At 37.8% G+C, this 25,204-nt stretch overlaps 2 long non-coding RNA genes across 2 annotated transcripts; both read left to right on the forward strand.

Moving 5' to 3' along the window:
• Positions 1–1,036: 1,036 nt before the first annotated feature.
• Positions 1,037–22,944, forward strand: LOC119869383. Its single transcript, XR_005370418.1, has 3 exons — positions 1,037–3,176; positions 5,865–6,010; positions 22,854–22,944. It is a non-coding gene; the product is annotated as an uncharacterized LOC119869383 (long non-coding RNA).
• LOC111099025 lies at positions 15,091–18,010 on the forward strand. The gene is made up of 2 exons (XR_005370417.1): positions 15,091–16,963; positions 17,593–18,010. It is a non-coding gene; the product is annotated as an uncharacterized LOC111099025 (long non-coding RNA).
• Positions 22,945–25,204: the final 2,260 nt, after the last annotated feature.

Below are 25,204 nucleotides of genomic sequence, written 5' to 3' on the forward strand. Positions count from 1 at the left end.
TCATAGTTCATAGATTGAAGAACCAAATACCACTTACATTTTAAATGAGTTCCTGTGTAACTGCCAAATTAAATGAATTAATTTTTACCTTTGGGCCTTGTATTGTCATATTAGTTACTGTTTTAATGAACTGGTGATAATTTATTTTATTTTTTTATTCAATTTTTTACCAGAAAGTCCAAACTAACTTCAAATATGTTTCATTTTTTCCAAAGATATGTTTGATCTCCAAGTAAGTGATTACTGTGTTTACATGATGTCTATTCTTTTGTATATCTAGATCTGCTGCTATAATGCACTAGCTACTAGCCATATGGGCTTATTTACATTAGTTAAAATGAAATAAAAGTTCCATTTCTCAGTCACTAGACAAATTTCATGTGGTCAATAGCCATATGTGGTTTGTGGTTATCCTATTAGAGGGCACAGATATGTAATACTTCGTCATTGCCATAGTTCTTTTGGAAAAGGGGGACTAAATCAGGGTCAGGAAACTTTTTTCATAAAGGGCTAAGTAGTAATATTTTAGAATTTATGGGCCAACAAACAAAACTGAGGTTGCTATTTAGGTACTTAAATTACCATTTGAAAAATATATCCACTTAAAGATAGAAGAAAAAAAATCAACATTCTTAACTTGATGGCTGTAAAAAGCAGGCAACAGGCTGGATTTGAGCCATAGTTTGCCTACCCCTGATGTAGATCTTTCAGTCCTTGATTCATTAAGCATATCTTTATTGAGTACACCTATGTTTTAGCCACTGTGCTAAATATTAAGCAAAGTGTAGTGAACAAGAAAACATAGTTCCAGACCTTATGGAATTCAGAATATAATAGGAAAAGCTAACAAAAATTGCACAGTTAATCAATTATATATATAACAAAAATTGCACAGTTAATCAATTATATATATATATATTTTTTAAAGATTTTATTTATTTATTTGACAGAGAGGGAGAGAGAGAGAGCACAGGCAGGGGAGGAGCAGAGGGAGAGGGAGAAGCAGGCTCCCCACCAAGCAGTGAGCCCTTTGTGGGGCTCCATCCCAAGACCCCAGGATCATAACCTGAGCTGAAGGCAGAAGTTTAACTGACTGAGCCACCCAGGCGCCCCGAATCAATTATTACAATTTAACAAATAAAATGAAAGAGATAAATAGGATGTTATAAAAGGAACAGAGGAACATAAACTTGTGTGAAAGACTGACTTGCTAAAATTATAAATTATCTGCAACTAATGTTAATTTGTAATATATGGCAACTACTCTTTATTACAGACTTTCTAGTTTGACCTATGTGAGAAAGATGCTATAAAAACTGACAGATCTAGATAATATTTCTAAATAGATTTATGTTTAAATACATGACATTCCTGTATACCATCTGTCTGTTTTATATATGTGAGGTAATAGTACATCTAAAAAATGTATTTGCTAAAATAATATTTATTGATGTTTGGTGGTTTATTTTCCTCTACTAGAATCTTTTATAAGAATTAAAGTGTATAAATTAAATGCTCCCTTGTACCCAGGAAAACTTTGTGGCAAATTAACTTATAAAGTGGCCCCAGTTTCCTTTCAATTGTTTATAATCAAAATTTGAATTGAGCCCTCCGTTAAACAAAACAATATGATGCTACTTTAACAATTTTTTTAGAACCTACCTTTTTTTTTTCATTATGAGAACTCAGTATATAAATCAGCAAAATAAAATAAAAATATATGCTGTACTATCTTCCCATGTATTGACAATGTTCCTCAAGATCTTACTTGGTTTTCTGAGACTTATTTGCACTTTGCAGTTCATAGAAAGGTGGCCTCTTTTATTGTGATGTCAAGAACTTTAGATAAATCTGTTTAACCACTGAGCATGTGAGAGAGACCTGAGTGAGCAGAAGCCATTCTCAATGGAGCTCACGCCTCGACTGACAAATAGGCCAAGCTGAAGTGGTTCAGAGATTACGTCATGGGCCACATACCTGCTTTGTTTCAATAAATAAACCCCAGGCTGTGAAATATGGCTGATTATACATCGAGATGAGGATGAACTAAAGGGAATGAAAGATTTTCTGAGGTCATGACATAGAGTTTTAATTCTTCAATTTCACTGTAGTTAACAGGCCCAGGAACTCATGCTTCTGCCGATCTAGGTTTAAGTTGTTCTTTTAGGGTGACAAATGAGGTACACCAAGAAGCTAGAATTTCACATTCCCTTCATGGCTTCTTAGAACAGTGCATGTTGGGATAAAGCCAAGAATAGTGGCGTTTAAAAACAAGTTTAAAAAAAAAAAAAAAAAAAAACAGTGACCGAATCCATCAAGAAATGATTTCCACTTTTGAGTCACTCGCTGCTGCTCAGCTCTTCTATCACATTCACAGTTTTCAGCACAGAGCTGCTACTATTATTCTTTAATTCAACTGTGTATATAAATTAAAGATTCTGGCTCCTTCAAGGCAGATATTCTGAATTCATCCTTACTGAGAGAGACAAAAATGTTACACCTACTTAATCCAGATTGAAGGCCCCAAGCATGAATCAGTTCTTAATGTCATCTGGGGTGGAGTCATACTGACAACTGGAATACATTTACTGCATGGAGCATGGGACTTCTTCAGAGCGCCCAGTGGCCAGTCTGTAGATGGGCTCATCCTGGGCTTCCTCCATCTGAGATTCCTTTGGTCTCTAGGACAGAGCCTGGCCCTCTTCACTCACACAGTACCATCACCGCGGAAACCGAGATTGCTCCTGTGATGGTTTCCATTTGCTGGAATCTTAGACACAGGACAGGTGCTTATACAGAAGTGGAAGAGGGACACAGTCGGCTGCTGCAATCGTATGAGGTGGTGAGGTAGGAGCAAATAATTGGTTGCCTTGAATCTCCCCCACCCTTTGTTTCTGTAATAGCACCTGTGTCAGTTGGATCAGTGTGTCCTAATCATTATGCTTGAGACTCCACTGTACCAAGACGTCACTTGGCACAGGTTCAGACTACTTGCATTTTACCCACATGTTCCACTATTATCATCGATCACCGAGACCCTTCACATTTCCTTTTTTTTTTTTTTCCCTTCACATTTCCTTTTGAGTCCTTTAGCCCAGAAGAAATCTGAAAGATTTGCTGGGGTCTCTTTTCCCCAGCGGAAGCTCCCTGCCTCAGCCAAGATGAATTCTCAAACTGTAAGCAAAATGATGGCCAACAATTGCCAGCTTATTTCAGAAAGTGGTTCTCCTTTCTCTGGAATTTTTCTTTATCCTATTTCCTTACTCTCTGATATCATTTAAAATATGTGTTTTATAGTTTTTATCCTTTCTTTTTTTGGTTTTGCAGTGAATGTGTTGGCTTGTCATGACCTGTTCTATCCTGCCTGAAAGCAGATGTATTCAATTTAACATGTTGACATTTGTTTAATCCACCTAATTAATGCTCTGTTCTGTATAGCAAAACAGAAACCTATCACAGTGTAGTCTCTTTGGTGAAGGGACATAAATGAGTATAAAGTTGTGCTTTGTAGAATTTGAAAACAAAGTATAATCATATTCCTTGGTATATATTTGAAGATACCACAAAAAGACACAAAACTGTTTTAAAAAATCAAAAGTGTGCAAAAAAACAAAAGTTGAAAGTTGTCCAGTTATGATGACCTATCTTTTTTAATACGGTGACAAATATAAAGTTTAAATATATTTGTTATTATTTACTAATATGTTTTATTAAGATATTTACTTTATGAATAAAATGTTTAGGAACTCACTTTCCACCTTCATTTATATTCTTTTAAACTTTGAGCAGCAGGGCTCAAAGGAAAAGATTGAAGCTTGTTAACTGTTTTCACACATCTCCTTCCTGTCCACTTCACGTACACACACCGCCACCCACACATACAGACACAAATGTCATTTAACCGCATGTGAATTTTGCCAGCCTACCCTATTCTGTTGGATGCTGTAAAGGCACAGATTAATATTCTTACCTATCCTGTGATTTTTTTTTAATATGACCTTTTTATTTTGGAATAATCTTAGATTTACAAAAAAGTTCCAAAAATAGAATTCCCGTATGCCGTATCACCCAGTTTCCTCTAGTGTTAACATCGTAAAGTCCCACAGTGCATTTGTCAAAGCTAAGAAGCCAACATCAGTACATTACTATTAACTCCAGGCTTTATTCCTACTTCCAATAGTTTTCCACTAGTATCCTTTTTTCTGTTGTATGATATAATCCAGGATACCACATTATATTTAGTGTTTTGTGATTTTGTGTCAATTGATGTCTTATAAAGCTCCACATTTAAGAATTCAGTGTCTGTTTGTCCTTATATATATAAGTATTTAATTTCGTTTGAGCATTGTTTTCGAGTGCCAAAATGCCGTTTTTCACACTCCAAACTCCTAAGCAGGCCTCTGAAGACAACTTGTCCTTTATTTATGACACTATATATTAAACTAACTGAAAATATTCAAAATAATGCTTACTTTGTGCAGAGTCCATGAACTTCAACCAGAACACATAAAAGTCCAATTTGAGCAATAAATTTTGATTGATTTTGAAATTCCATTTAAGGCGCTATTTTCTGAATAGATCCTCATGGAAAATATTTTAAAATATTGTTTTATAAAAAGTTTCCTATGGGATCTAAAAGTTCTTTAGGTAGATTTTTTGTAAAATATCTGAACAGTTTAAATACTATTTCAGATTGTCAGAATGACGAATGTTTTTTAATTACTTTATTACAATGATTTCGCATTCAAGTCTCAGTACTCTGAACATAATTTTTTTTTTCATTTCAACTAAACAACTGGAATTTTCCTGTTTTGTTCTTTTCCTCATTGTGTACTCTGAACCACTTTCAAATTTAAAAAGGGCTTTTTATTTAGGGGCTATTAGTGAATGTGCATAAGCCATTATATTCAGTGAAATAAGCATTGTGTGATTGAAGATTAAATAAGGGAACGGATTATGGTTCCATTAAAGGAATCAAGATATTCCTGGAAAAGCTATGAAAATATGCTTTTCCATTAAGAAAGAACACTTATCAATGGTGCTGGTCTGGGTAGAGATTGCCTACTATAATATAAAGCAGACATTTCTTATAAGGCGCATGAGGAGGGCATTAGGCTTAAACATAGTGTAACTATCTGCTAGGTAGGAATTCAACATCTAAAGGTTAACTTTGTAACTGGCTTCAACTACAGATGACTGCAGAGCTTGACACCAGTTCAAGGGTGCAGCCATGATTCTCATTAAAGGTCTGGACCTAGAGATCCACTTGGAAAAGTTTGGAATTAAGATGATTTAGCCTTGAGAAAAAATTGCTTGAGTATGGGTCACACCCTTGTGATTTGAAGTCTTAGTTTGTTTGACCCAGATGACAAGTTTTATTTGTTTATTTGTTTTTAGTATTTGAGTTAATTGTTGAACTTTTAAATATTGGGAAATTACACTATAAAAATGTGAATTGCACTCATTTCTACATGTCAGTAATAAGCTAGAGATGAGGAGCAGGCCCATTTTTCAAGGGGGCACGCCCTCTCCCGCTGAACACAGTCCCCACCACACATGATAGTTTCTTTACCCTGCAACCATCAGATACCATCACAGCTTACCATGTTTTCCTATGAGAAAAAGGTTCTGTTTCCACGGTGTTATTCAAAGTAGAAAAAAAGAACTTGAGTTTGAGAAGACAGTATTCTCCTTTCAGTGATGTTTCTAATTGACCCCATGGATATTAGACCTCATGACCCCGAGAAGGCAGAAAATTCATCTGAGGATAGTTTCCACTCCTCTGACTTTCGAAGTGGAATTAAGAACAGAGTCCAAACACAGTGATTTTTACCTTTAAATATCTTTCACCTTATCTCTTGCAGTAATGGCTTAGTGTTTTGAAGCCCAGATTTTACAGCAAGACTGCATCAGTTCAAATCCCCTCTCTGCTACTTCTAATTATGTGTCCTCAGTCAAGTTACTTAACTCCTTATGCCTCAGTCTCCTCGACTGTAAAAGGAAAATACAGGTAGGTCCTGCCTATTGACTTGTGACGATTCCGTGAGTCGATGAATGGGAAACACTGAAAACAGGGCCTGATACATGTAATGTGCCACAAGAGTGTTAGCTAGTGTAGTTGGTTTTTGTTTTCTGATTGTGCTGATCCATAATTTATTTTATGTTGGTCATATAACCTCCTGATTTCTAAGTGACTGATAAAAAGAAACTCATCCTGGTGTGTGGGCTTCACCTACACCTTGTGCCTCTACATGTTCCCACCAGCTCCATGTTATTTGCATATTAAAGGAGCTAAATAACTACAGAGAATAGAATACATTCAGATATGGCAGGGACCTTAGAGATCATCTAGTCTAGTAGGAGTTGGCACAACTTTTTCTGTAAGGGGACAGATTGTAAATATTTTGGCTTTATTGCCATATGTTTTGTGACAACTACGCTATTGGGCTGTTGCAGCACAAAAACAGCCGTAGATGATACGGAATGAATGGGTGTGGCTATATTCCAATAACACTTCTTTTTTATAGACACCGAAATTTGAATTGTGGAGAATTTTTTAATATCATGCAATAATATACTTCCTTTGATTTTTTTTTCAACCATTTAAAAATGTGAAAACCATTCTTAGCTCACAGGCTATAAAAAACAGGTGGACAGCTGAACTTGGCTTACCCCTGGTCTAGTCCAAAGCTTGCAAAACCCTGTATTTTCACCTAGGAATTCCACTTGGGGATTTTTTTTGTTGTTGTTGAAAAGTAAAGCTACCCTGGGATACCTTGGTGGCTCAGTCGTTGAGTGTCTGCCTTCAGCTCAGGTCATGATCCCGGGGTCCTCGGATCAAGTCCTCGGATCAAGGCAAGGCTTCTCCCTCTGCCTGTGTCTCCGCCTCTCTCTGTCTCTCTCATGAATAAATAAATAAAATCTTTAAATAAATAAATACATACATACATACATACATACATACATACATACATACAAAAGTAAAGCTACTTGAGGCCCCACTCGAAACCCACTAAATAAAAATCTGTAGGTGGTGGGCATTGGAACCTTTGCTGTAACCACATTTTGACAATACCCAAGGCCTTCATATGAGTATGGAAACTTCATGGCTTTCTTCGGAGATCTAGGAATGATTTAGAAAAGTTGATATTACACGTACTACATCACAAAAGTTAATGGGATCATTTGTGCCCTAAATTATTTAAATTTATTCTTTACATTCTTTTATCTTCATTATCAATGTTTTCTGTCAACAAAGATTATTATTTTCTTACTATGTTTGTAAGCACCTTGAAATTACTCTGAAATAACTGCACATTAGAGAAATCTCATGTTTTGTCAACATAAGAACATGTACATATTTTTTGACACATTCTTTGTGGTGACAAAAAAATAAAATCTGAAAACAAATGGTCTGGTGAATACATTCTGGTGTACACTTGCCTGAATATTATGCCTGTACTGTCCTGGAGGAGAGAGGTCCATCACATACCAATAACAAACAAAAAAAGTGTAGAGTGATATGTACAATATGATTCAACTTTCATAAAAAAGGAAATACATTGATGACATTGGCTACCTCAGGCAGATAAGACTCGAGGGGGATGTATGTGTAGGATGAAAGACTATTTCACTTCTTTAAACATATCTTTACTATTTCACTTTTTATAGGAATAGTTTTAAAATAGAAAAATTTTAAGGTGTAAATTAGAAACAAAATCTCTAATAACCTTCATAGTCTATTTGGGACAAGACTCCATTTCCCTGGTAAGACAAAGAGGTCTGCTTCTGAGACCAACTCTGACAAAATAGAGAAAATTTAATTTATGATGTGAATCTGCCTGGAAAATCACACAATTAACATCTTTTTCTTTTTTCCTAACTCAAGTCAGCAGTTCAAGAGAATCTTTGAAGTGGAATTCCACTATAAGTCTCATTTAAAGTCAGATAGAACCCTGACTTTGAATAAGCTTTACAAAACAAGTCAGAAAGAAGCAATCCATTCTGCTTTTCTGGTCTTTATTTTCAGTATAGAGAGTATAATTTTAATAGTCTAATGGTTTGCTTCATTACAGAAAGTTTCTTAGAAAAGTAATCCAACTAAATAGTTGCTAATTACATAGCTCCCATTAGACTTCGCTTTACACCAGTGTTTTCTCAGTGCCAGCTTTTGTAGGAATTGTGGAGAGCACCATTATCAAATGCTCATCTAAATGATTCTGATTCATTTGGGCCCAACTGTCATTTCTGTGTAATTATGTTTGAGCATTAGGTAACTGATGCTTTCTTAAGTAAAGAGAGAAAAATAGATGAATCTAATAGATCTATGAAGTGGCTCAAAATTAAATATGCTCAAGTTCAAAGTGAAAATTTCAAGACTAAAAAGGGAAACTTCTTTCTCTAATTGCAATTTATCCATTTGTTCACACATCTGTTAAGTGTTTACTGTGTCAGGACCTGTGCTAGTAAGTGTATTTTGTGCTATTACCCAAAGAAGGCAGTTCATCTTTTTCCTCCTTAGAAGAAGGAAGCTCCGAGAAGTTGGATAATGTGCAGTCACCCACTGGTTAAGTGCACAAGCAGAGATTTAATGCAGGTCTATGCGTGTATTTAGCAAATGTAGCAGCCACTCTTCTAAGTATTCTATGAATATCCATATATCGCATCTTCATAATAACTCTAGGAGTGGGGACTTTTGTCCATGCCATTTACAGATGAGTACATTTAGGCAGAGGAAGTTTACAAAACGACAGCACTGGAATTGGAACCCATGCAGTCGGACTCCAGAGGCCTTCTTTTGAACCATCACACTAGATGGCCTTTTCTGTCCTAAAGGCATTGTTGCCCACTGCACTGGTCTGCTTTTAAGTCAGACCAACACCGAAGGATAGAACTAGATAGGGCTGGGTGCTGAAGTCAACAGCAAGGACTGTAGCATTTGGAATTCTGTTCTATTAAGTGACTGAAAACCCTACCCATTGCCTCTGGGGGAAAAAGGGAGAATTTCTTGAGTCATGCTATGGACTGTGTCATTCATATGTTAAACCCTAACCTCCAATGGAACTATATGTGGAGATAGGGCATATAAGGAGATAATGAAGGTTCAATAAGCTCATAAAGGTGGGGCCCTGACACAATTGGATCAGTGTCTTATAATAACAACCTGATCCCCTGCCTCACACCCATCTTTCTCTTCCTGGGGACGCACAAAACGGAGGTTCTGTGAGCAGGATGACAGCTGTGTGCAAGCCAAGAGAAGAGACCTCAGGATGAAACTGGCCTCACTGGAATCTGGATCTTGGACTTCCAGTCACCATTAGCAGGAGAAATAAATTCCTATTGCTTAAGTCCCCTCCCTCCCCACCCCCCACCCAGTGTACAGTATTTGTGATGGCAGGCTGAGCAGACTAAAATACATTATGGTTCTGACAAGTCCCGGGGTTAATCTAATTAGGCACAGTTGGATTCTGGGACTCAAATAATAATATTAGGCTCTCAATCCCTCCCTTCCTCTCCTGCTCTCCTTTTTACCTATTCTTATTTTTGTTTTGCTCTAAATTGACCATATTCTCAGTCAGAGTCCTCTCAGTGCCCCAGCCCCACAGACTGACTAGTGATTCTCAGTCACTAGCCCATGCTAGTCAACGCTAGTGCAGGACCCTAGTAGAACCCCCGGGGGAAGAATGCTTCTCTTCCCCAACAGTTCTGACAAAAGGGAACAATTGAGCCTTACTGGACTAGCTTGGATCAGATCCCTGAACCAATCAGCATGGATTGGCCAGGCCAAAGTTACTGCTTTCCTCCTTGGAGCAGGCAGCCTGGGGCCAGCCTCCTTTGAGCTATTGGCTGGAAGTGGAGCAGGGTGTCTTCCTGGAAGAAAATCAAGATAGCTGCACCAGGAGAGAGAAGGGACCCAGGCCAGTCACACTAGTAGGTCCACTACAGTGTTATCAACCTTCTACTAGGCCACTAATGCTCAACGAGACTGTGTGCTGAAAGGATTTGGGAGCTTATTAAAAAACTGCAGATGCCAGAGGCTTACCTTCAGAGATTTTGATTTCACACTTTTCCAAGAAGCCTTCCCAGGTTGCAGAGACCAGGAGTTCTACTCGGAGGTACTTTTCTTTTTTATTTGGTAGCTTAATGAAATATGGTCTTTTCGAGTGTAAGTTATTAGAAACCAATGAGAGTGTGATATTGTGATTAAATATATATTTGGTCTTCATCCCTGTTTCTAACACAGAGCTTCTAAACCTTTGGAATTTCCCAAGTGATGAGTGATAATGGTGTCTTGGTATTTGCTAACAAACCGCTTTCAGCCTCACCTGAGTTTATGTTAATGATGTAATTTATGGAAAGCAGATAAGCTTAAGGCGGTGGGCTGGTGACTAGTTGCCAGGGTAACCAGCCAAGAGGTTAGAAGATTAAAACTTTTGGTCCTACCCCCTGACCTTCTGAGAGGAGAAAGGGACTGGAGTTTGGATCAGTCATCAATGGCCAGTGATTTAATCAACCATGCCTATGTAAAGAAGCCTCCATAAAAACCCAGGAGTAGGTTTGGAGGGCTTGGGCGTTGGTGAACACGTGGAAATTTGGAAGAGTGGCACCTGCATTGAGCATGGAAGCTCCACACCCTTCACCCATTCCATGCCCTATGCATCTCTTTCATCTAGCTGTTCCTGAATTAAGTATTTTTATAATAAACTGGTAATGTAATAAGTAAAATGTTCCTCTGAGTTCTGTGACTCAGCTTAAGCAAATTAATCCAGCCTAAGGAGGGGGTTGTTGGAACCTCTAATTTATAGCTAGTGGGTCAGAAGCACAGGTGACAACCTAGGCTTGCAGCTGGCATCTAACTGGGGCAGGTCAACATGTGAGAGCCTTTACCTGTGGGATCTGATACTATTTCAGATGGATAGGGTCAGAATTGAGTTTTAAAACACCGTGCTGGTGTTGGAGAATGGCTTGTTGGTTGGTGGTTTGGACCCCACATACACATATTGGAATTGTTGACCAGAACTTTTAGAGACTCCTAATTCAACCATTTCTTAAAGTCTATGTAAAATATGCCTACTAAAATGCAGCTGTGTACCAAAAATGGAATTCCTTTCCCTGAGAGCTAGTAAGTAAAAGAAATAAAATTGTGCTTTGAGAAAAATTATAAGATATGCAATCAATGGATTAGTGTATAAATATGCAAAGCAAACTACAGGAATCAGATTGGAGCTTAATGCCAGCAGGACGACATGACATGCATTCTTACTATTTTATTTTTTTGACTTCTCATGTATACATGGTGCTGATAATGTTAACTTCCAACAGGAAAAAAAAAAAAAAAAAAAACTAGTGTATTTTTGATCCATATGCAGCTCTCTCCTTCAAGTATTGATCATTTGCTAATTTTAGGACTGCTGCTGATATATTTATTTCTGGGGTTTATTTTGGTTTTGGGTTTTTGTTTTTGTTTTGCCTGTGTGAGAAATAAACACGGAAACAACCTAAATGATAGCACAGAGTAAAACAGAAAAGAAAAAAATATAGAGCATGGAAAGGCTGTGAAAGCACATTCTTCAGAACTGATGAATTTCCTAGATGAAGAAGCAGCATGGACATTCAAAGAAAAAGGAACAAAGTGAATCTCATTTCGGATAGCAGTTGCTCAGTCTGCAGGAGAGCCTAAACTTCTATGAATATGCATATTAACAAAAGTGAGAAATCTAGCTCTGAAACTGTTGGAGGAAGAAATGGAAACTATCATTTAGGTAGCAGTTGGAAAATATATTCTCTTCGCTGTATGCAACAGAAAATAATTCTGGCCTTCTACACTTAAGCAGAAATGGAGTTTGTTGAAAGAAAAAGTTTAGCTCATAAAAGCACCAGAAAACTAGGCTTAGAGTGTATGCAAAAACAAGGTTAGACCAGAACCCAAATCATGCTACAAGCCAATATGATGAGACACCATGAGAATCTGGACCTTGCAGTTGCTTGCTCAGCCCTAGGCACTGGGTGTCCTTGCCATATGCATTCTGTGGCTGGTTTCACACATACTCAGTGTAAATAGTGATTTCCCAATCAGCAACACCTTCATATAAGGAAATCTAACTGTAACCAAATTGTTTGTATTTAACTTCTCAGAAGAATGTGCAATTTATCGATACTGAATAAAAATGAAGATGCTTGTATCACCCTAATTCCAGTAATTCGGTGAAACTCAGTGTGCACAAGGATCTGCATATCCAAGGATATATACTGAAAAATAATTGTCCTCTTCATTTTTTTCTTTTTTTTTTTTTTTTAATTTTTATTTATTTATGATAGTCACAGAGAGAGAGGGGCGCAGAGACACAGGCAGAGGGAGAAGCAGGCTCCATGCACCGGGAGCCCGATGTGGGATTCGATCCCGGGTCTCCAGGATCGCGCCCTGGGCCAAAGGCAGGCGCCAAACCGCTGCGCCACCCAGGGATCCCTAATTGTCCTCTTCAAATCTTTATCAGTGGCTTATGTGGAGATTTGAAAGAACGCTTACAAAATGTCAAATAGCCAGAGCTGGGACAGAGAAAAAAATAATTTCTAAAAAAATCTATCTGAATGAGAAGGATTCTAAATATTTGTGAAAGCCTGAAACACTATGGTAAAACTGACAAAATGAAGTATAACAAAGGTACTTTTTTTTCTTCACTTTTTAATAACCAACTGTATACATACAGGATGAGGAAGACCTGACTTGTGGAGGAATTTCCTGTGAAAATAACTTGATGGGTTGGAGTTGACCACAGACCTACTATGCGTGTCATGTGGCTGCCAAATTAGCTCGGCTCTCATGTTACATCTGGGCCTCATGTTCAGTTCGGGAGGAGAGACATCAACAAACCAGAAAACCTGCAGGGGAGGATGATCAAAATGATCAGTATGCTATGTTATATGAAAAAATAGTTGGAGGAAATGGTAACATTTAGATTGAAAACAAAGAATAAAGGAAAACATAACTATTTTCTAGTATTCTGTAGATGAGAGAAGAAATCCCACAGAATTTCAGCTAAACGTGATCTATATTCCTCTAGCAAATAAAACATGAACACATGGATAGAAATCATATGAATATGCATTTTGTTCTGGAATAAGAATGAAATTTCTAACATCTGTAGGTTTCCAGTAGGCAGTTTAATGAGCTACTGAGTTCCTTCTTCCGGGAAGTAATCAAGCAGAAACTTGATGGCTTATTATTCTATTGGGTGGAAGATTTTAAATATTTTAAATTTTCTTAATATTTTTATGCATTCAAAATTTCTATTTCAGATAAGAAAATAGGTCTGCAAAGCAAAAAGAATACTAATCACTTGAGGAACATATTATATTCAAAATTCTTTACCTAACTGATTTTAGTCAGAGGCCATGGATGTAATTACAAAATAATCTTATTTTTGTCTCTCTCCATCCTTTTAATCCTGCTCAGTGGGGCTATTCCTTTCCCTCTTTGGATGACGTCCTGGGCCAGCCTATGACTTCACAAGTTATATTTAGGTAACAGTCCTATAGTCACTTCAAATCACAAACATGATCTGATTTACAATTCAAAACATCCATTATTGTGTTACGATCAAAAGTTAGAACTTGATTTGAAGTGAAACACTCCTGTTTTCATGTCCTCATGGGCCTCAGACTGCTTTTTGGTTGGCTGCTCGCAGGACAAGAAGGCTGAGCCAAGGCAAGAGAGGGAGCAGAGAAAAATTTTCCCCAAAAGGCGTGTTTGTTAAGATGATTGCATGTCCTCAGGGGGCTGTTGGGGTGGGAGTTGATGTCAACTTCTTATACAAGAATCTTTTGATTTCTGGGGGACTCCTCCTGGAACCCTCTAAGTACAACTCCGTTGTCATGGGCTGGGCCTCAGCTTTGGCTGGACTCCATTGTCCTCTCTCAGTTGCTGTCTCAGCTGGAATAGTCATAGGTGTGCCTACCACCTCCTCTCCTTGGTGTAGACCATGTTTCTGAGGGAAATCCCTTAAAAAAAAAACATAAAAACCCTGGGTTGGCATCACATTCATAGTGTCCACATTTCACTGTGGGCTCAATAACACCTTTCACTTGCTATAGAACGAGGCAGGTGCAATTACTTCCTAGGGGCCTCTGTTTGCTCTGTTGTCATCAGATGTTTTCACTTCCTCAGGCATGAGGTAGCCCACAGTCCATGGGGCGCGGAAACACCTATCATGTTCTCTTAGTGGTTCTGCTGAAACCTCTCTCACCTGACCTAGCACTGGGACGCAGCATCACATACCCCTCCCCACCTGGCAGGTGAGAGTGCAGCTCTCACCTTAAAAAAAAAAAAAAAAAAAAAAATGTCTCCCGACAAATCTGTCCTAAATCTCAGCTTGTCTGGTCCTTTTGCATCTATATGCACTCTCAATGAAGTGGGTAAAGGACTCCTAATCTATATGGACTTGAGTGTTTCCTTTGTAATTTTGCATTTTGAGCATCTGTTATACCTGACATCTATCATGGTGCCTTGGCCAAAAATTCCAATTAAACATCCCAATTATATTAATTATATATATAAATAGGCCTTCAACAGGCCTATTTGACAGGGGTCAATATCCACATTCTATAGATAGGAAAAACTGAGCACAGAGAGAGGAAATAGTTTGTCCAAACCGTAATCAAACGGCTTGTAGAATGTGAGGCAGGATATGAGTCTAGAATCTGTTATTCACATGCGCACCATATTACGTTTAGATTAACTGATTTCACTGTATGGACGAATCAACCTATGTGTGTAGTTTTCCTTGTGGATGCAGGGGGAGCAGAGTTGTTACTGCTGAAGAGCTGGAACCAAACATAAATTTCCAATCATTGTATTTTAGTTAATGGCTACTCAAAAGCTCTGCTTGGGGGTGCCTGGCTGGCTCAGTAGGTGGAACATGTGACTCCTGATCTCAGAGTTGTGAGTTTGAGCCCCTTGTTTGGGTATAGTGATTACTTAAAATCTTAAAAAAAAAAAAAATGAGTTCTTTGTAGACCAGCACAGCCTGATGCATGTGCGTGTTAGCTCATTTATCTGTTATATGACAAGTAAAGTGTAACAATAAACATTTGTTGAGCACTTACTAGGAGCCTAAGTGTTTTACCCAAATTCTTTTTAAATTTTTTTTCCCTTCAAAACACCACAAAGTTAGCATCTTTTCCATTGTACAGATAAAGAAAGAAACCCATGAAAAACATGGGAGAAAACACTGAAGACAAAAGACCAGACTTTTTGTTCTGTTCTTCCCCTGATTCGAGCTTGCTGGTCTAGTTCTGTAACTCCTTACGGCCACATTTCTCCTCATCTATCACCTGTGAAGAGTAACATCTGTCCTGTTTGCTGTGCAGGCTCCTCGTGGGATCAGATGAGACTGAGTGGGGAAGAACTTTTCAGACTCATGAAGTAGTGTCCTGAGTCGGGGAATCATTTCTGCCTGTGTTATTCCTGGTCAGGGAAGGCAGCCGCACTAAATAGCCTGCAAGTGCATCCTTAACCAAACGCCCCATGATAAGGACCACAGAGAAGTTGTTGGATAGAGAGGAGCTAGTTTGCATCGCAGAAGAGAGACTGCGTCCTGAAAATCATTTGAGAAAGTAAAGAAACAGAAAAAAAAAATCTCAAAATTGTATTGCTGAGACAGGGCCAAGCTGGGAAACCTTTGGGATACATTTGTTGCTCTTGAGAACTCTTAGAAGGCTTGAAAATGAGAGCCAGGTGGAGGAAAAGAGAGAAAAGCCACGAACGATGAGCAGAGAGAAAGAAGAGGCACAAAATCACAAATTCAGGGAAAGCAAACACAGAGATACAGAAAAGCATTTTTAAATCCATTCAAAAACTGACCAGAGATTCTAAGATAGGACTGGATGTTTGCAAAACACAACAGCTGCTGCATTCCACAGTCTACAAGAGAAAGAGTGGAAACTTTCTTTTCTCTTTTCCAACAAGACATAACAAAGGCAGAGCTGATGTAATTAATGAAAAAAAGATGGCTATTTGAAACAGTGAAGGCACTGAACAACAGAATGGAATGGAAATGAGGTTCACATTTAGGGACAATTCATTATTTACCCACTGTGCTTTTTTTTATGCACACTGCGTTCTGCTAATATTCCTCTCTCCAGGGATAATACCAGACCAGGTTGGTGAGCTGTGCAAGCATGAGTAGTTAGAGACTGTGATGGAAGGAGTGGGTGCATGGAGTTGGTCCTTGAATATCAATTAGCATAGTCCATCCAGCCTGAAGACTCTTACAATTGAATATTTCAACTTAATGGATCTGTTTTCAAATTCCCTTTAATGGCCCTTCTGTGACCATAATATCTACTTTTCCAGACATCCTAAGTAGAAACCATTATGGACAATGTATGTAGAATCCCCCAAGGATGGCATATGGAGGAGAGAATGCGGATTGCCAAATTTAGCAGCTCTGGAGAGAGTGTTTTTGAATTGAACTTGAGTCTACAGGGATTACCGTTCATTTATGACTGGCAAAACATATCTTCCCAATTCTGAAAGATAAATCCCACTGATATACATGTGGATTTCACAAGTGTTTCTCAAAAACAGAAAGAAAGAAAGAAAGAAAGAAAGAAAGAAAGAAAGAAAGAAAGAAAGAAAGAAAGAAAGAAAGAAAGAAAATCCTTTTTACGAAATGCAGAAGTTCCGTAACTTTTAGAATTATGATGTCACATGTTCTTTTGGCAGTGTTTTTACTGCTAGATAGGGGATCTTGTGAGTACTGTACCACCTGAGGAAACGTGGTTCAGAAGATTCATCCCTGAGACATAGGGTTTGATGATTTTTTTGAAAAATGTAAACTGGCGGACTGGCAGGGCAATAACTACACTCTGGTATTTTAAAGAAACATTTGGTATTTTTAAGTAACATTTCAAATGTAGTGGAAGGAGGAAACCAAAGCATTGTCATTTTTTTCTCTTTTGCCGGGTAAGATTAGTTTTTATTTTATTTTTCTTAATTTTAGTTGTATTATTGGCAGCACAAACACAGACAGCTTAAAGCACAGATCTTCAATGCACTTAGTTTCATGAAAACTCATCCTGGTTTATTTTAGTGTTCTAATTTCATTGTGGACCAGTGAAAATATTGTGGCAAACCCAAGCTGGTCTGCAAACCCGCAATTGAAAACCTCTAGCCTGATTCACTTCATTAGCATGAGCTGGTTCTCTACCCTAAGTCGTCATTAAAATCTTGTTCAAAAATGTATAACATCTAACTAGAAAGGAAACTCTTGGAATTTAGGACAAATGATTAAATCTTCTAGTGAATGTTTACATTTGTTGGAGAATGATATTTTATTCTGTGTCTATACTATAAAATTCCTTAGAATAGAATAGAATTTTTTAATCCCCATTTCCAAGGACCTGATATAACTAGGATTTTACCCATCTTTGAACAGTTTCAATCAAAACTATTACCATATCTTGAGACATTTGAAAACTTTAATTTGCATGCAGAGAACATTCTTCATTCTAGAAAGGAACACTCTTCTCTCTCTCCCTTTTTTTTTTTTATCCTGAATAAGAAAGCTCTTTGATACTCATTCTTTTTCACAGGTTAAATCAAACCATGAACTCCAAGAAACCTTGAAGATCGTTTTTGGGTTTTGTTTTGTTTTTTTGACATTGTCTTGTGTTGATATCTAGTAATGAAGAGTCTGCAAAAGGAGAATTAAGAATGCTTATTATTCAGCGATTTTTGGTGCCTTGATTCCAGCTTTGACATTCACAAGATATGTCCCCTCTGTGAATTAATGTTCCCTCCCAACTATGATCAGAGCAAATTTGAAGAACATGTTGAAAGTCACTGGAAGGTGTGCCCAATGTGCAGCGAGCAGTTCCCTCCTGACTATGACCAACAGGGCTTTGAAAGGCATGTGCAAGCCCATTTTGACCAGAATGTTTTAAATTTTGACTAGTTACTTTTTCTTACGAGTTAATAATACAATTTAGCAATTAAAAAAAAAATCACCTCCCATAGACCACTATGAAGACCACAAGGTATCACTTATGTGCACCCTCTACCACACTTTTCTGACCAAGTGCTACTTTTGAGCTTTGTGTTCCTAGGGTCAGAGTCAGTTTTCAACTTATCAATAAAATATAATTGTAACCCTTGTTAATCTTACCAGCTTAATAACAACAAAAAAAATCTTACCAGCTTAAGAAAAGTTTTTCTGTTTGTATCTTTATTTATTCCCCAGTTTGCAAAACTATATCAGGAAAGGAAATGGATTACTTTAATGTTGCCACACTGAAAATATATGTATGTAGAGTGTGTCATTTAGCATATTTACAAGTTTCTGTTGACCTTGTTGATTAAGCATGACTACTAAATATTATGTGATAAAAGTAATTTATCATTTAAAAAAATAGTTTTATATGAGATTTGGCCAAATATGAAAAGTAACTTAATTTTATTAATGCTGGTAGAGTCGCTTTCCACTGAAAGCGACGACAAGACTAAGGATCAAGTCCTACCTTGTACTAAATTTTGAAAACCTACATGTGGGATATCTATATTCAAGCACATTTTTTTTTTCTTTTCCCTATTTCCTTGGAAATTCTTATTAGCAGTCTGACACTTACAGAAGAAAGAACTGGTTAAGTTCTCCCTCTAGCAAGACCAGCAGGCAATCTTCTTGAGCATTAAGTTCTTTAAGGGCATGGAAAGAATGTCTTTTTTTTTCTTCCTCCTTACCCTATCACTCTAAAAGCCAATGCATACTTAAATTCCATCCACCTAAACAGCCTAAAATCCCAAACCAAGTAATCCACACACTAAAAATAAATTTTTTCATGGTAGATTAATCCAAATCCTGGAAAGTAGGGCTGGGCGAGGTGTTGATGAAGAGATTCACTTTTTTTATTGATGCCTTTTTGGGAGTGTTTGAATTTTTTTTACCTGATTGTGTTCCTTTTGTACTAAGTAAAATATATATTATCAAGTATAATTATATAAGTAAAAATATATCAAGCATCGTTTTTTAAATCTGAAATATGTATTTTGCTAACCCTTTCCAATAATTACTTTTATTCTCAGAAGATAAATAAAACACAGATGGGGAGGTAGTAAAAACCCAACATGCATTTCTTAAACTAAATATATTATTGAACATAGAACTTGAAACTGTATTAAAACCAGCAGAGATCTGCTTATTTTTCTTAAACATTTGCTTTTCAATTCATGCTAGCAATTTTTCCTTACGCATCACACGAAGATGTGGCTACTCTACTGAAATTTGTTGGTGATTTTACCTACATTATCAGAGAACCAGTAGAGGTCGCCATCTACCACGTTCTAGCATGTTAGGGGCAAGGAAAAAAAAATCTTGAACATTTGGTTAGTAAAAATGCACAAAGGGGTCAGAAGTTTTCAATATGAAGCTTTCCTCTTGGAAGCTTTGCATAATTGAACCAATATTCAAGGAAGAGAGAAAAGTATAAATAAAAATAATGGATACAAGATGTTGGTGTTACAGGACTTCAAAAAAACAGAATTTCTTAGAAATTACATAAAAATTTTTCTAGTTGACTTGGTTAATACAAATCCTTCTTCATGTCAGACTAGTGGAACAAAAACCTCAAAAAGTTATCAAATCCCAACATAGTAAAGTCCGTATAGTTGTAAAATGGCTTTGTGGTCTCTTTCTACCACTATGTTGGAAACCCTTGAAAAGCTCAAAGGTTTGTTTTTGCCCTGACTTATCCTGTGACTTTCTTTCTGTATATTAGACTTTTTCAATGTCTTTGTTTTCTCAACTACACAATAAAAGTTAACCTGTCATACAGTTAGTGTCACTGGTGGCTCTCACAAAGAACATTGAAACTTTGATATGTAAATACTGCTGCTGGGTTTCCCAGAGATAGCTTAAAGTTTATTTTCTTTAAGACATGATTTAATTGAAATAATAAAAGATCTGCCTTTCAGAAGAGAAAATAAACTGAAACTTGATAATTCCAGAATGGATAAGTGGGTAGACATATAAGGATATGCAACTTGAAGCAGGGAAAGCTTTACTATAAACAGGACTTTCTTAATGATAAATGATTGCCTCAGAAGTTAGTAAACTTTCTACCACCGGAAATATTCAAGTGGATGAGATACTCACTTGGTGAGTGTGTGTTAGTGATTTAAATTCTCAGGTGTGGGTGAGAAGCTATACGAAGCTTCTAAGACCAATTCTATTATTTTTTAAATTTTAAATTGATTAACAGTGCTATATTAAATTAATGTCAGGATAATACTAACTAATGCGACAAATACGTCTGAAAATGTTAGTGGCTTAAACAACCATTATTTCAAACTCATGTACTGGTCCCATGCTGTTATTGATGGTTTGCAGTGACTTCCTCTGTATGGAGACTCAGGGACTTAGTTTCCATCCATCTTGTAGCTCCACCATCTCCTAGGGCCTTGAAGTACTTTGCCTCCTGGAAAAAGGAAAAACAGGGGATACATACCTGCTTCTTAACTACCTAATCCTAGAAATGACACAATTGCTTCTGCTTATAATCCTCTGAAGAAAGTAAGTCCTATGTTCTCATGCGGGTGTAGGGAGAAAAGGAAGCAAAACTTTGATGAACAGCTGTCTTTTCCATCACCCACCCCTCTGACTACTAAAAACATTCGTGAATACACCTCTTCTTGTGAATGCGCCTCTTCCTACACATGAGACAAACTCCTTACCTCTTCAAGGAAGTCAGCTCAGAGTTGTAATCAGAAACCTCATCCAACTCAAAATCCAGAAAATCTGGAGGGTGCATAATCCTCTCCATCATGTATGGACGTGACTCCTTATAGTCCAGGGACCATGTTTATTTCCTGATGTCGATTACATCATTGGCCCAAATCCTGTCTACTTCTTGGATCCACATCCTTTTACCATGTAACTTTGCAGTGTTCACGCACAGTAGATGAAATGTTGTGCCCACCCTTTGACACTGAGCTCTGCTACATGAGTCGCTTGGAGCAATAGAATGATAGTAGACAAGATGTACGCAGAAGCTTGTCCTCTATCAAGAGAACATACTCAAGGCTAGTCTACACAAGAGTGAAAGGCACGTGGAACAGAGCCAGTGGCCCCAGTCAAGCATCCTAGGTTAGTTGACAGCTACCCAGTGAGCTAAGCCAAGGCAGAAACACCTGGTTAACCCCAGCTGATCCTAGACACATGAGTAATAAATGCTTAATGCTATATGACACTTGGGTTTTTATAATTGTTTATTATGGTAATAGGTAGCTGATACATTTCCTAAACTAGACTGTCACTCTTAGTGCACAAACTTGTTTTGTTTTCTGTAGTTTGCATAATAGCTAATAGTATGCCTTCCTAGGTTGGATTTTAATTTTCATTGAGCTCAATTTCACATATAGCGAGACTTAGCTGAGAAATGCTTTAAATAATGTCAAACATAAGCCTAAATCGCTTTTTATATAGTGAAACACTCTTCTCAAATCACTTTCAGATCTTTCTTTGATTTCTGTAGGAACTCTCATGGAAGGTAAAACAGATATTAATTCTATACCATTGACCACCAACTCTCAGTGACTGAGTGACCTGCTCCTATTACAACTAGTTGGTGACAGGGCCAGACCAAACACACTGGAATCTATATCTCCTGGCTACCAAAATCTGTTCCCATCGCTGAATAGGTCTTCGTTAGAGAATTAAGGACACAATTCTTTTTCCGTTGCTAATCTATGATAAATATGGTCACAGCATTCTTATCTCGGTGCATATTTTTGAGTGTTAGCTTTCTTCCTTTAGAAATCTCTGATCCCAATTTATGACTATTTTTTCTTTTTTAAAAAAGACTATTTATTTATTCATGAGAGACATGGAGAGAGAGGCAGAGACAGAAGCAGGTTGCATGCAGGGAGCCGGATGTGGGACTCGATCCCCGGTCTCCAGGATCAGGCCCTGGGCTGAAGGCAGCGCTAAACCGCTGAGCCACGGGGGCTGCCCATGACTATTTTTTCTAATGGAATGCTTGCACCGATATTTTCTTCTTAGGTGAGCTATAGAACGAACTGTTCAGTCAAGAAGAATTGAATGCAAGGGGATTTTGGTCTAGAGCAGAATTTCTCAACCTCAGCACTATTGACATTGTGGGCTCGGTAATTTTTTCCCAGAGGAAGGAGGAGGCACCCTCTTCATTGCAGAATATTTAGCAGCGTCCCGACCTGGACCTACTCTATGCCAGTAGAATTCCCCAAGTCATGATAACCCAAGTGCCTGCAGATATTGTCAAATACCCGTCCCCTCATAGAGAAATACGGGCCTACAGGTTAAATGAAACTTGGATTTTGCGAGAGTGTCAGGTTCCTTGAATATGAGAGCTGAGATCTAAGGATGAGATTACACAAACTTTTTATTTTATAAGTGAGGAAACTGCATCCAAGTTATACAGGGTCATGGAGCTGGTTAATACCATTTCTCTTGACACATAATTAAAGCATTTTATATACCATATATCTACTCCCGTTTACCCTGCAAATGAAGGGATTTGGGGTAGTCTGTCTACCTTCTGATGCCTGTTCTGGGTTCAAGTATTAGCCCATCTGTGGGTTTCTATAGGTGCCTGATACTACCCACGTAAGGCCTTAAACCACTTCTCTTCTCTGCCTCTGTAGCTCTTCCACAAGCTTGACTGTGATTGCCGTTCTTCCCAGGCTGGGTCCTGGTGACAGTCTTGTTTTAAATCGCTTTCCAATCTATGCATTTAGGATCAGCTCTCCAGCTGTTCCCAAGACTCTGATTTTTTTTGACTGAGCCAAGATATAATCTTCTGTTTGTCCTCTTTTTCTATTTTAGGCCTTCCTTGAAAACATCCTTCTCACGCCAAATTCCAAACCTTTGGATAACAAATGTTTCAAGGCAAGATCACCTCAACCCAAGATCTCCTTTTGTTTTTTTTTTTTCTTTTTTTTAAATTTATTTTTTATTGGTGTTCAATCTGCCAACATATAGAATAACACCTAGTGCTCATCCCATCAAGTGTCCCCCTCAGTGCCCGTCACCCAGTCACCCCCACCCCCCACCCACCTCCCTCTCTACCACCCCTTGTTCGTTTCCCAGAGTTAGGAGTCTCTCATGTTCTGTCTCCCTTTCTGATATTTCCCACTCATTTTCTCTCCTTTCCCCTTTATTCCCTTTCACTATTTTTTATATTCCCCAAATGAATGAGACCATATAATGTTTGTCCTTCTCTGATTGACTTATTTCACTCAGCAAAATACCCTCCAGTTCCATCTACATTGAAGCAAATGGTGGATATTTGTCATTTCTAATGGCTGAGTAATATTCCATTGTATACGTAGACCACATCTTCTTGTCCAAGATCTCCTTTTCTACACAAAAATCTGTGTATCTCCTTTTAATTGTCATTACTTTCCCAAATCCCCATTCAGATAGTCTTGAGTCATATTTATACCTTAATAGGTATAAACTATCGGTTTGCTCTTAAAAGTTCTCACTGTCATCTCTTTGGAACATCTCTGTATTTTTGTTTCAATATACCAGTATTTTGCCCCCATTCCCAAAAGCCTGTCATTTTCATCACTGCTTTGGGGCACAGGGTATATTTTGCAATCCTGTCCTTTCTTTGAAACATGTAAGTGAACAAAACAAAATAGCTTTGTATGAAATGTGGATTAACAAATTCAGCCCTTTGGGAAGACTGTTCTATGAAATGAGTGGAAAATAATTATTTGATAAGGGTATGAAACTACAAGGGAAAGTTCATAATTAAAAAGCTTGCTATCATAGCATTCAAAGAGAAAGATGTCATCTAGTTGCTTTCAGGAAATTGACTCCTTTCCTTGTAGCCTATCAAGAATATAATCTGGTTTCAAAGGATCATGTATTAACCTGTTATCAAAAGTTGCCATCATGTGGAGTAAAGAGAAAAAGTAGCATCCCATAGAGTGTCCATTCGGGTAACAGGCACTTGGAAGCTGGGTATTTTTATCCCTTCCTTCAGAGCGGTTACTCATTCCCTTTTAAAATTGTCTGACTCATTTAAGGAAGAGATGGAGGTTCGGAGAGACATAGAAAAGAAAGAGACTCAAAATCTCTGAGATTTTAAAAACATAGAGCTGTAAAATAAAAACAGAAAAGATGTACATGCAAGGGTGCCGTTTGATTCGGTCATAGATAGAGGGGCTAAACAACTTCTGCTCTGGAAGGGACCTAAAAAGAGCAGAGTCCAAGATAAAGAAGCGTGGTGCAGAAGTGCGTGGGTGCCTTGCATGGTTCTGAGTGCCCCGTCGGCGTGCCGGCTACATTAATAAATCTCACCTGGAAAATGTGAAGGGTTCATTCTCAGCTCTGATTTCAAGTTATATACTTCTTTGTTTTCTTGAGGTTTTCTTTAATTTCAGGGAAAGTAATTTTCCAAGCTTAAGGAGATACTTTTGGCTTGCTGTCTGGGTTGGAAAGGAATAATTTTTATAGTTAGCATAAAAGCAAATCATTTAAAATGAAAGCCACTTGTTTAAAAAGTCGCTCACAGCTCTATGTTTTTAAGATACCTACTAATGAGTACTTTTATTCCAGGTGGACATTGTGTCTGGATCTTGGTGGCCACAAAGTAAAGAGGAAAGTTAATGATTATCAAGTAAATTCAGGCTGCGGTTATGTGTTTGTATAGGAAAGTTGGTTTTCTAAAATGCAGTTGCTAAAAAAAAAAATAAAAATAAAAAATAAAATAAAATAAAATGCAGTTGCTCTGTTCGCTTGTGCTCCTCTTAATGCCTCTTGAAACAGGATGATTAAATCGTATGATTCAGTTCTCATTCCTTATTTATTTGTGGAGATTGGCAAGAGGAAAAGCCTCTGATTTTTTCAGGAGTCTCTGATTCCAGCCTCTCAGTGGATGTTATCTAGCAGAAAGCAAACCACTTACACTTTGCCATGATAATGTTGTATAAAAAACAAACACAACACTTCAGAGGAACATACACCAATAAACATTTATTTTGACTTGGGAGCACATGGGTTCGCTGGAGTATTGCAGAGCTCAGCCAGGCTCTGTTAAGCTGAGCCGGGCTTGTGAGGGCTTCTGCGGCCTGCAGAGGAGCAGCCAGTGGCTGGCTCTTCTAGGACGGCCTCTGCAAGGACGATTCTGTTCACCTCTTAAGCTCTCCTCACTTCCTATTAACAGG

The sequence above is a fragment of the Canis lupus genome, chromosome 15 (assembly GCF_011100685.1).
Source record: "Canis lupus familiaris isolate Mischka breed German Shepherd chromosome 15, alternate assembly UU_Cfam_GSD_1.0, whole genome shotgun sequence".
Taxonomy (NCBI): Eukaryota; Metazoa; Chordata; class Mammalia; order Carnivora; family Canidae; genus Canis; species Canis lupus.